The sequence below is a fragment of the Mauremys reevesii genome, linkage group 6 (genome assembly GCF_016161935.1).
Source record: "Mauremys reevesii isolate NIE-2019 linkage group 6, ASM1616193v1, whole genome shotgun sequence".
Lineage (NCBI taxonomy): Eukaryota > Metazoa > Chordata > Testudines > Geoemydidae > Mauremys > Mauremys reevesii.
The window spans coordinates 74,983,129-74,995,711 of NC_052628.1; the positions used below are offsets into that span (position 1 = coordinate 74,983,129).

Consider the following 12,583-nt stretch of genomic DNA (forward strand, 5'->3'; position numbering starts at 1 on the left):
AGTGAGCTAGTTTATAATGCAAGAGGTTTTGAATTTAAGATTATGTTCCCCTGACCTATAATTCAGAGGATTTGGTTTTTTACAGCACAATTTTTAAATCCATTGAAACTTACATTAACTAATTGCTTTGTCTATTTCAAAACTTGGATTTTTTTCCCCCCTTCTTTCTTTAGATATATTCAGGTTTACAGGCCCAGATTTGTACTGTTTTCTACTTATGTGATATCTGTTAATGAAACAGTAAGAGTAATATTTATGGAGCACTAGAATATATCATAATCACCAAAGAGGTACCAAATGCAATTACTGTCGATGTTTTGAAAAACATTTCATCTATTCTTATCAGGTGGCTTAACTGTCAATTCACAGATAGACTTGTATTATGTACAAAGGTAGTACATAATACAAAGCTGACACTATGAACTTGGATCCTTCCAGAGATTGAAGGCACAAAAATAAAATGGCTAGATGTCAATAGGCATTGACAAGTTCCCATGGGATTCCATGATAAAAGTCACATCCAAAAGTATCTCCTCTTTTTGTAAGAATTGGTCAGACTGACAGAACATATATTTCTAGAAAACAAATCACTGGAAATAATAACTATAACTACAAAAATGACCCTTATTATATAGAGATACATTATATTTTAAAGATGGGGCTGGCAGAACTACCCATTAAGATTCCTCAACACTTCCCATTATAAGACTCTGTTTTTAATTGCTTATAATTTTGCCAAACTTCAACTGTTTGGGCTGAAATTTTCCATGCTGAGTGTCTGTCACAGGTTGTTTGGGTTTTTACAAGATAATTTCAGCCAAAATAGTTCAGCAGTGTCTGAGAACGAGGCTAGGAATAGATGCTCATTAAGTGAGCACCATACATCCCGTGCACTGAATGAGGCAGGGGTCCTGTGGAAAAATAATTCCCCCGCCCCCCAATCAACCTAGCTACTGCCTCTCAGATGTGGATTATCTATATTGATGGAAAAACCCTTTCTGTTGTTGTAGAAAGAGTCTACGCTACAGTGCCATAGGTGTGCTGCTACAGTGCAGACGTATCCTTAATTACACTATCGTTTAAGCATCCAGGACTAAAACTTGCCATGATGGAATATGCCACATGAATGTACTTTTACTTAACCTTTAAGGCACAGTCCCATACTGTGGATGGTATGAGTTGAACTATCCCAATAGTAGCTCCAGGAAACATGGACACTGAATCACCCCTGTAGAGGGTTGTAGTGGGGCAGCTGCCCCGCTCCTGGAAAACAAGAGTTAAAAGAAGCCCTGGAGAGTGAGAGCCGCTGATTGAGTAGCTGATCACAGATGTGGCCAGCCCAATCAGGGCCCAGCTGGCCCTTATAAGAGAGCTGCAGGGCCAGGATGTTAGTCTCACTCTAGCCCTGGAGTGGGAAGGGCTAGCTGCCTGGAAGCAAGGTACCTGAACTTGAGGAGTGCTAGGGAATAGGGCAAGGGAGCTCCAGCCTTGTAAACCCTCAGGCTGCAGGCCTTAGTGAAGGCCTACATAGGTGCTGGGGCTGCAGAGATACATCCTGGGAATAGGCAAAGTCCTAACCCCTTGCCAATGATGAGTGGCCATTATAGACTGCAGTCTTCCCCTTGAGAAAGGGGCTTAAATGATGACTGGCAGTAGCCACTGAGGCAAGGTGGGTGTAGAGAGTTGGGGGTTCCCCTGGGAGGGGAGATCCAGCTTGTGGGGGTACTGCAGTGGGCAGAACCCTGAGTTAAAGAGCACTGGGCTCCAGGAGGGACACTGGGGGGGCCAGCAGCAGGTGAGACACCAGCCAGTAGGTGGTCTGTATGCTGTAGAGCTAATTCCCGAGATGACCAGGAGGAGGCGCTGCACCGGTGAGTTGTCGCTTCACTACAAGATTGCAGAGACTTTTCCTCTCTGCTAGCTGGTGCAGAGAGAATCAAAGGGCATAGTTCTGTCCTTTCCCTGTCACTCTGGTAATGAAGGTTCCTTGTGACCTCTGTTCCATTTGTGCTCCCACACTAGGGAGAACTCTGTAAAAACCCGTATTTCCCAGAAAATAGGCTTCCTTTTTAAAAAAAGACACACAAACAGACTGACCTGGAAATATATTTATGTTTGAAAATGGAGAATTGGTGTGGCTAAGATAATTAAGATGGCTGATTTTAAAGCTTTTTTTTGGAGGGGGGGGGTAAGTCTAACTGCAAAATTTGGTCTTCGTTACTTGTACCCATTACACACTTTTTTGTCTTCCCTATATCTGTAAGCATTTTTAAAGCATCAGTCACCAGATGCAGTTTTGTTTTTCATTTAAATGTAGCCTTCTATCTTTGAGTATACTGCTGTACTTTCTTCTGCTCAGGTACTTTGGGGAATGGGATGGCACAGTACTGAATCTTAACAGAGGACTTTAAGATGGCTTGGATGGTTCTCCTGATTTATTTTTGCTCATATTTCAGAACCTAGGACCTACTGTAGAGAAGGCTTTAACCTCAGCCTCCTCAAGTTTATATCTGAGCTCCATTAATCTTAATGTTCCAGCAGGTGAATACTGCTGCCATGATGGTTCCTTTAAAAAGTGAGTCTCTGATATGGCCCTGGACCTATGCTGCTTGTAATTCAGTATCATAAGTACAGTATTGATATGGTTCAGTTGTGCTGAAGCTTGTAATTTGGTCTTGAAGTCAATGGAATTGCTCATTGTGCATATGGGACTACTCAGATGAGTGTGCATGTACGTTTTTGCAGGACTCAAGTATTAGATTGTAAACTCTTTGGGGAGGAACTGTCTTATTTTATATGTGTACAGCAACTAGTACAATGTGACCTAATACACACTGGGGCCTTTAGACACCAGACACCCCTATCTTTTAGCCAAATACCTCAACAGCTGCCAAAAAGACTGAGAAATAACAGAGGGTTGGTTTTTTTTTTTGTTTTTTTTTGCCCATCTATTGCCATGAGATCAACTCTCAGTATAAAAAGACAGTTACGTTGCCATGACATCAAATCAGATTGGGAGCTTCTAGGACTATGCATTGGTGAAATTCACAGAATCATTCTTCTGCTTTGAGCACAGTTCAGAGTCCTGCAGCAGGTTCTCCCAGGGCTTTTTATTTTGTGCAGGCAGGGGAGTCAGCAAGACATTGCCAGATGGAATTAACAGGCCTGCCCTTTGCAGGAAAATGTCAATGTTCCCATACTATTGGGATTAACGCCATTGCCCTCTCCCCCAACCGGCTGGCAAAGCAGGGTCTAATAGTGACACTAAGCAAATTTATGCCAGTATGGCTAATCATAAGAAAGGAGTCACCTAACTCAGGAAGACTTGGGATAACTCTGAATAACCCCATTACACCACATGTTCTGAAAAAGTTTATAATGGAGTCATTAGAAGATGTAACCTCTCAGCTAACCTTAAATTGCAGGAATTGGATTCATTTGAAATCAAGGATGCAGTTGTAAGACGACGACAAAAAAGGAGAAACAACACATACATCCATCAATAGAGACACTGTCAAGATTGAATGCTACAGCACACACCCCGGCTCTTAGTTCCCTAAACCAGGGACATACAGAAGCAGATTCTGAAGTATAAAGTAGGAAGTAATTACTTACTGTTGTGGGTCATTGAATGCCTGTACATCATAGAGACAAGTAACTGCAATTCTAGGGTTACTGACTGTGGTTCATTAAAATTTGGTTTAAGACTGAAAGGCTTCTCATGCACAGCTTCCCCCTGTGCTTGCTGGAGGGCAGAAAGAAGGTGGCTTTGGCTGTATCAACTGGGCTTAGATACCAAAACTCACTGTTTATAGTAGTATTGAGACTGAGTTGCACAGTATATGGTACTATTAAATCACTAATGTATACATAGTATAGCCACTCGCAGTAGGATTGTCAAAATATAATTGGTATTCTGTCAGTCTCGAAAAACAAATCAGCTTCCTTTAAAATTTAGGGTAAGAGTGTGTGTGTTGGATTTTAAATTTACTTCAGTGGAATTAAATTTATTTGGTTAAATTAATTAATCTACCTAAATCACTCAGTTGAAAAGCTGCTGGTTTTGATTTCCCTAAAGTTGATAGCATATGATTCATGTGAATTTGTCACTCATCATAGAAAATTCTCAATTAGAATCATTAATGTTTTGAACAATTAATCAGCCTTTCACACATCCTTAAAACTCACAGAAATAATATCAATATTTAGTTGTAAACCCCATCACAACCAAAAAACCACCAAAAGCAAACTCCCCTAAATCATTTTTTTTAAAAAGAGGAAAAGACCAAAGCCCCTGAAGTTAATTTAAAAATATGAAAATCTTAGAAAATTTGTTTTAAAAATTAATGTCCAACAAACTGTATCATGTTTAACCTCAGTTATAACTATTGAGGATAGATGTGGGTTACCAGATATCTACCCACTTACAATACATTTTTCTGTAACATTTATCTTTGGAAGTCTGTATATGTTAAAATGTACATATATTTATGTTTATATAAAATTGGCTCTCAATTTTCAAAAGAGAATAGCAACCAGCAGCTCAAATTAGGCAACTAAGTCGCCAAATTTTCCAAGAGTGTCAGCACCTAGAAGCACCCACTAAAGGGTGCTCAGTGGAGAGCAATTGGTGCTGCTGGGAGCTGTGCAATTTTGGAAAATTAGACCTTAATGTGTAGACATTTAACAAACTATGTTTTAACAATTGAAACACATCATCAAAATACTTTTAATATCATGTTTTGATTAAATATTACTTACTTTTCCCTGACTTATTTCATAAAATTATTCCACAAATCTTAAATCACCTGCCTTCAAAATTCTAGATCATTTGTACTTCTCAATGGAGTCAGGCAAATTAATTGCTAATCATATTATTTACACATGTAGGCCCTGAACCCATATGCAGGCTAATGCTGGTCTTAGTGACTTCAGTCAGAGCTGCAAAGGCAGAATTTATCTGTTAGTATATTGTATTTTTCTGTTTCTACATGAGCTAGACATTTGAACTTTGGTTCCTAATCCTAGCAAACCTAGTTTCCTTCATAAAATGAATTTAATGGTTTCTGCTGAATCTACCTTTGGTACCATGCACCAGTCAAATTCACATAATCTCTGTCATAACTCAGTACAACTGTCAAATTTTAACAATAGGAATAGCCTAGACAAAGCTAGTGTGATAACTGAACTACCACTCATCATATCCTTTACAGTGCAGTCATTTTAAGTCAGCATCAACCAAGATCAGCGGCAAGCCAATGCAGAAAAACTTGCACATCAAGCACCTACCTGGTGACCTTAGATAATGAAACAGAAGACCTTAATTATTCTTTATATTCTTAAACTTAGTGGTAGAGTTTGGGAAATTTGAATATTTCATTTGAAGTCAAGGATATGTGAAATATCTTTTTTAGAAAATGTGTTCTAAAGAGGCCAAAGGAAAACATATGATGCTATTAATTTCCTTGTCCAATTTCAGATTGCTACTAGGAGACAAGCATTGAACCTTCAGTCTGTCTCACTTGAAAACTGGCATATGATGTTAGCAACTAAAAAACAACTGAATCACATCTGAAATCAGCATGCAACTTGAAAGCTACATGTTCTTGCCCCTACCAGTTTGTATGCTGAATAATAAATACTACTCTTTGATTTGAAAAGCAATGGCTGTCAAACTTTCATGCTGACTAGAAAATACTGACAAAGTAATATTAATTTACACAAAGCCACTTAACATATACACACATTAACAGAATTCTGGTGGCTAATGGAAATGTATAGAAGGAAATAAGAGAGGTCATTTCTCTGAAATAGTATCATCTTGCCTTGTGCCTCAGCTGTAGGCAACGGATCAACAATTGCAGTTGACTGATACCACTAGAGGAATTCAATCTAAATTGATACATATAGTGATGATTCCAAACACATCTCCCAATCCATCAGTCTGTCCACTACCAGCATATCACATTTTTAGGAACAGACATCAATTATTTCCATTTCCTGTCATTACAGTGTCAAATCTATATAGGAAAGTATACATAGCAATAAACCATACCGTACACAGCTTTGGAGTCAACTCTTCTCTTGTTGCACTTCCACAATGCCGCACAACAAAAGAATGTGCTATTTATTTGCATTTGTCCAATTTGTTTGGATTTATCCTGAACCTTCCTGAACCACTCTTCCCTTTTGTGCTAGTCAGTCTCATGTTTCCAGTTGGAAAGAGCAGATGGAAGTGCCCACCCTGGTAACTCAGGTGGGGCTTAGATGAAGTGAGACATTAAGAGAATGCCTTGTGCTCTCCTATCAGTGAGATGCTCCCTGTTTGTGTGGGGTAAGCCGTTTCTGCACCTGGCAGGGCCGCCCAGAAAGGGGGGTGGTAAGTGGGGCAATTTGCCCCAGGTCCCGGGCAACACAGGGGCCCCCATGAGAATATAGTATTCTATAGTATTGCAACTTTTTTTTATGGAAGGGGCCCCCGAAATTGCTTTGCCCCAGGCCCCCTGAATCCTCTGGGCAGCCCTGCCCTGGCAGCAGAGCGTGATGTGTGCCTGTGTTTGGAGGGAGAGCTAGACCTTTGGGTAGCCCACACAGTACTATTTGGTGAATTTGCAGGATACTGTGGAGCATGACTGACCATGCCATCCAACAAAGCGAGTATTGTAGGCAGGACCGATAGCATTACCCATAATTAAGGTTTCCTGACATTTCCCAATTGTTTAGATCTTTGTCAAACTTAACATTGGGCTTGAAATTTTCCATGGCGTTGTCTTCTTCAGGCTGTTTTTTTTCCTTTTTGTTTTGTTTTTTTAAATTTCAACTAAAACGGTTCAGCTGTTTGAAGAGCTAAGCTAGAAAAAAATATTGTTTTACCCATGTTAAAAATTCTGGCAACTTTTTCTTTGTAAAGCTCTAAATGAAAAGATTATAAGACTAGAAGGGACTACAGCAATCATCTAGTCAGAGCTCCTGAACAACACAGGTCATAGGACTTCCCTGAATTATTTCCTGATGGAATGAGAGAATATTTAGTGCCGCCAACTTTTAGAACTTTAAGTTTTATAGGGGTGGCCTCTCTCCAAAAATCCATAAAAATTTGGCCGAATTCTAGGAAAAAAATCAATTTGCACATGATCAGTATAGACTTAGATTTCAACACTGAAGTTCCCTAAAGATTCTGTCCCCAGTTGGCAAGATCCAGATGGCGGTTGAGAGGTGTTTCCCTGAAACTGCAGCTCTGCAATGGCAGCCAGGGGTGGGGAAGAGACAGGACTGGGATGAGGACAAGTTGGAGGGGATGGGCCAGAAGAGGCCATGCTTGTCAAGGAATAGGCAGAAGAATCTACGCCCATTGGAGTACACTCTCTGCAGAGTCTGGATAGGAATCCAAGATTTGTTATTCTCGCCATTCCTCTACTGTCAGCAGGGGCATCAGAGCAGGGGAAAAGACAAAAAGCCATAACCTCACCACTTTTTACCAGCTGTAAGGGTGAGCAATGGGGGGAGAGGAATGATCGGGGCCTTAGGAGAGGAGGCGGGGTATTGGGGGAAGGGACAGTGTGAGGGCAGGGGATCAGGGAGAAGGGGTGACATGAGGGCAAGGCCCCAGAGGGACTGGGCGGTGAAAGAGTGGGGGTTTGGGGAGAATGAGTGGCATGAGGACTAGGGTTGACAACTTCCTACTCACACAAAACCAAAGTGCCTTGCCATGCCCCTCCTCTGAGGCCCCACCCATGTCTTGCCCCTTCTGAGGCCCCACCCCTGCTCACTCCATCCCCCCTCCCCACTTGCTCTCCCCACCTTCACTCACTTATTTTCACTGGGCTGGCTCAGGTGGCTGGGGTGCAGGAGGGGGTGAGGGCTCCACCTGGGGGTGCAGGCTCTCGGGTGGGGCCATAAATGAGTTCAGTGTGTGAGAGGGGGATCCAGGTTGCGGCAGTAAGTTGGGATGTGAGAGGGGGTGAGAACTCCGGTGTGGGGCCAGGGATAAGGGGTTTAGGGTGCAGGAGGGGGCTCCAGGCTGGGGGCTGGACCCGAGGGGGGTCAGAGTATGGAAGGGGGTTCAGACTGAGGCAGGGGGTTGGGGTGTGGGAGGAGGTACAGGCTCTGAAGTGGGGGGTGGGGGTTCTGAGCAGCGCTTACTTCAAGCAGCTCCCAAAAGCAACGGTATGTCCCCCCTCTGGCTCCTACACAAAGGCATGGCCAGGCGGCTCTGCGCACTGCTCCATCCACAGGCGCCACCCCCAGAGCTCCCATTGATCATGGTTCCCAGCCAACGGGAGCTGTGGGGGCAGTGTTTGGGGTGGGGTCAATATGCAGAGACCTCTGGCTGCCCCTACATGTAGGAGCTGGAATGGCAACATGCCGGCTGCTTCCCAGGAGCCACGCGGCATGGATACTACCAGGTAGCCTGCCAACCCCGCTGTGTGGCACTGCCAACCGGACAGTCAACAGCCCAGTCAGCTGTGCTGGTCGGAGCCGCCAGGATTTTTACAAGCTACAAATGTCATGAACAGGTACAAGGACTCATAGATATTTAAACAGATGCAAATGAACTCAGACTGTGGCTGTGAAAATATAGTAATGAAATAGTGAGAATTTCTGGAACAAAACAGTACTAGGATTAACTCTTACAGACTTCTTGTTCCATGTTGGTCCTCACAAAAGACCAAGTCAACCCTGATACCACTATCGTAGAAATTTTTCCCTGTTAATTTCAACCCTCTAGTCATTTTGAGTTCTTAATTTTCATTCAATTAATTCTGCAAATGACTTTTCCCTATCATTATTAAATTTTCATTTTATATATGTATTAAAATTCATAGATATCAGATATCACTGTTATCATTTGTTTATTAAACATATGTTTAAAATAATCTAAATCAAATTAACCATTTCAAGGGGTCAAGATGACACATTTTACATGCCTAAAATATTACTGTTAGAAGCTCGACTAAGGCAGAAAATTCTCTATTCAGATTTACATAGAACGGTCATTACCACATCAAAAATAATGGAATTTAATAAGAAGGTTAAAGTCCACAAAGTTATTTTAATTAACAGGTTGTTTGTCATAAAATAATATGAAACTTTACAAAAATATTTGTACATAGACAAATGTGATGCAATAATTTGAGGTAGCTGTGGAGTTCAAAGAAGGCTACATGCTGCCAGTGCCAGCAGCAAAATGTAAATAACTAAACACAATGGCCTCAATGCCGCATTCACGCTTAACAGTTTTAAGCCATTTGCTACCATCAGAGAATTAAGCACAGAAATACAAGAGAGTTCAGGAAGCAGATAAATGAGTGTAGTTCAGGAAGCAGCGGAGGCATAGAAAAAGCCTTCTGGCTAAATAACAACACTAAATCATGTCTGCTCTCTGTGACCAAGAATGTAGAAATCAATGTCAGGACTCAGCAGCAATTTATTCAAGCCAAAATGGAGGGTTTCACAAACTCCTTTTCTTATCACATGAAACAAGTACAGATAATGTCCATCTCTTATCCTTGAATTCAAAGGACATCTATGTTCCTTTATGTAAAACTTGCTTTGGTTTATTATTTCTTTTTACATTATATATTATTTACGTGCCTGCTAGAGACTGTATTAGTCATTATGAATGGTATTGCAACTTTAACCTCTTTTTTCTATTCACAGATCATTTGCAACCTGATCTTGGTTTTATTAATATATTCAGAACAACGTAAGAATTACCCTACTGGTTCAGACCAGTAGTCCATGTAGCATCTTGTCTCTGAACAATAGCCTAAACTTAGTTGCTTCAAAGAAAGGAGCCAGAAACCCCATACTGCACTATTATGAAGTAAATGCTCATCGAAGTTTCTTGATAAATTCCATCAGTAAATAATTAGCCTATGCCTGGAAGCATTGATGTTTATACTCCATATTATTTATTTTTATATATCTATATCTAGCTCTCTCTATATATTTAATCTCCATCCCTCCTATGTAATGTAACTTGAATGCTCTCATCCATATAAATATGATTTTTGAACCTTTATAACATCTTGGCTGCACTGAAATCTTGTGTCAATTTGTTATTAATAAAGAGAGCTTGTCAGGAACTGACATAAAATGAAAATTCTGAAAAATTTCAATTCAGCATCATTGAAACAAAGGTGTCTAATTGTTTAGTTCCAAATGTATCGTTTCAATTCCTCATAACAGAAAAGATGAAACAATATTAAATCAGAACTGTAACTATATGAAAATATAAATTTCAATATTCTAATGTAAGTATCAAAATGAAGCATTTCAACATTGACATGAAACATTTTGCTTTTTTCCTGTCAAAAATGTAATAGAAACTGACATTCCATGAAGTATTTCATTTGTTGACAAAACTTTTTTTCCAGTGGGAAACTGTTCTATAGACTTTTTTGACCATCTCTATTTATAACTATTTGCTGAGTAATGCTTTGCTTACTAATAGGAACAACAGGCAATGACTTTTGCCTCTATGGCACATTTGTGTGAGGCTGGGACAGGCTGCTGACAGTCCACTTGCTGGCTCTGCACTGCTGCTTCTGTCACCCAGATTCCACTTTCCCTGGGCAGCTGTGCAGTGGTGTGGGGAATGGTGCCAGGTAGCAGCACAGGGAAAGCAGATGGAGCAGCAAGCAGTCAGCATGGCCCAGCTGTGGAGAGAGAGAGAGGCCAGCTGAGATAAGGCAGGTCTGGGAGAATGAGAGCAAGGGATTTGGGGAAGCCAAGCAGGCGTCTTTGGGGCTGGGCCAGGCTTGGGAGGGGGAAGCAGGATTGCACCCCTCACCTTGATGAGGGGAACACTGGGATAGTGTGACCTCCTTGATAGAATGAGGACCTGTATTATTTGGTATCTGCTTCAATTAGCCCCACCCCCATCCTGACATAAAAGGATCTTGGAGAGACTAATTCTCTCTCAGGAAGGAGACAGCCTGAAGAGTATTTTGTTGTAGCCTTTCATTCTTACTTAAAGGAGTGATGACCTCAAATTACAGGGAGCAGGAACCCTATTAAAAGATGGGGTAGGGCTGGGAGAGCAAGAGGAAGGAGATTGTGTGTTTTTCTTTCATGTTTGAATTAAACATTAAAAATAGTAGTGTGTATATATTTTACACCCAAACCCCACTTCCACACACACATGTAATGGTGTACTGTAATGATGGATCCCCAATAAAGACCAAAGTGGTGGGTCTCCACAGTAAAAAAAAATTAGGAACCACTAACTTAAGTCACTATTTGTTTCCGCTTCCACGCAGGAACAAATGGCATATGACAAATATATTGAGATTGCAATTTTTCTAGTGGAAAAGAACCAAAATGTGAGGAAACTTTCAGTATTCCAACCCTTTCCATGATCACCCAACACTAAATCATGGTCTGAATACATTCACACATGGTCTGAATACATGCAAACAGGTAATGAAATCCAACAGATAAAGGCAAACAGAAGTCATCACTTTAATCCTTGATAATAATCACAAATCACATTTTTGTATTATTCAGCCAGCCCATATCTTACATACTGAAACTATTACTACTACTGCTTGTTTCCTTTGTATCTGGACTTTTCAGAAGAAAACATGACTATAAGCTAAATTAAACCATGTGCTTTTGCAGCTAATTGTACATTTGTCATATGTTGTGTTGAGGATTATATCTTATTCTGCTTATTCTTTTTATACTTACTTTGCTCCATCCTGCTTACACTACTCACTCTCTTAACTCTTCATATTCAACTATTCCTTTATCTTCAATTCACCTGTACATCCAGTCTATTAACCAGCAGTAGCCTAAAATCTTAAGTCCAGCATTACAGTTTTCAGCTGCATGGCTGTCCAAAATTTCAGAAGAGCCCTTAATAGGACATGGTTGTGAATAATTCCTTCCCTATTACCCCAATTTATCCCAGTAGCATCATTTAAAAAAAAAAAATAAAACACCTAATAAATCAATTAGAAAGGTGCTTACTTCAGGTCTGTATCACTTCCTTTTAAAATAAATTTGGCTTAGCCTCAGAACAACTTACATAGTACTACAGTAGTGAAATTCCAGCAGTGCTTTCAACTTTTGGTGACCCTTACACCTAAGGTATTATAGAATATGAGATAAAGTTTTGACATTGGTATAACTGATCCTTGAATAGACTTTAAAATTATAGTCTGGTACCTGGAAAGCTCCAGGAAATAAGTAAAATCTACTCAATATAAAGACAGTTGTAGAACAAGTCACACTTTGTAGGCAATTGAATTGGGCTTCACAAACAACCTATTGGCATTCCACGAAGTTGCACATCTGTGCAAGTGTGTGGAGGACAAGGAATTTAGATGAAGTAAGCACGAACAGCAAGTAAAGTAGAAATAATAAAAAAAATTCAAACACCAACTAATACAATAATTTTGTACCTTCATCCCCTGCCACCAGATGTAGTAAGAGCTGCTAAATGCTCTCCAAAGGTTTCAGAGTAGGGCAATTTTCATTGCATCTGGGTTAGACTGCTGAGTTATATCCCAAACAAGAGTGGCCTCTAACTCTTATTTATAAATAAAGTTTCCTGTTTGGACAGTACCTCTGCACA

At 40.5% G+C, this 12,583-nt stretch overlaps 1 long non-coding RNA gene across 2 annotated transcripts; it reads left to right on the forward strand.

The window, feature by feature from the left end:
• The first annotated feature begins 1,416 nt into the window (after positions 1–1,416).
• LOC120408755 lies at positions 1,417–5,614 on the forward strand. 2 transcript variants are annotated; one of them, XR_005600946.1, is made up of 3 exons: positions 1,417–1,871; positions 3,426–3,596; positions 5,480–5,614. It is a non-coding gene; the product is annotated as an uncharacterized LOC120408755 (long non-coding RNA). The 2 variants fall into 2 exon arrangements; XR_005600947.1 differs by lacking the exon at positions 1,417–1,871 and adding an exon at positions 2,455–2,575.
• The last annotated feature ends 6,969 nt before the right edge of the window (positions 5,615–12,583 follow it).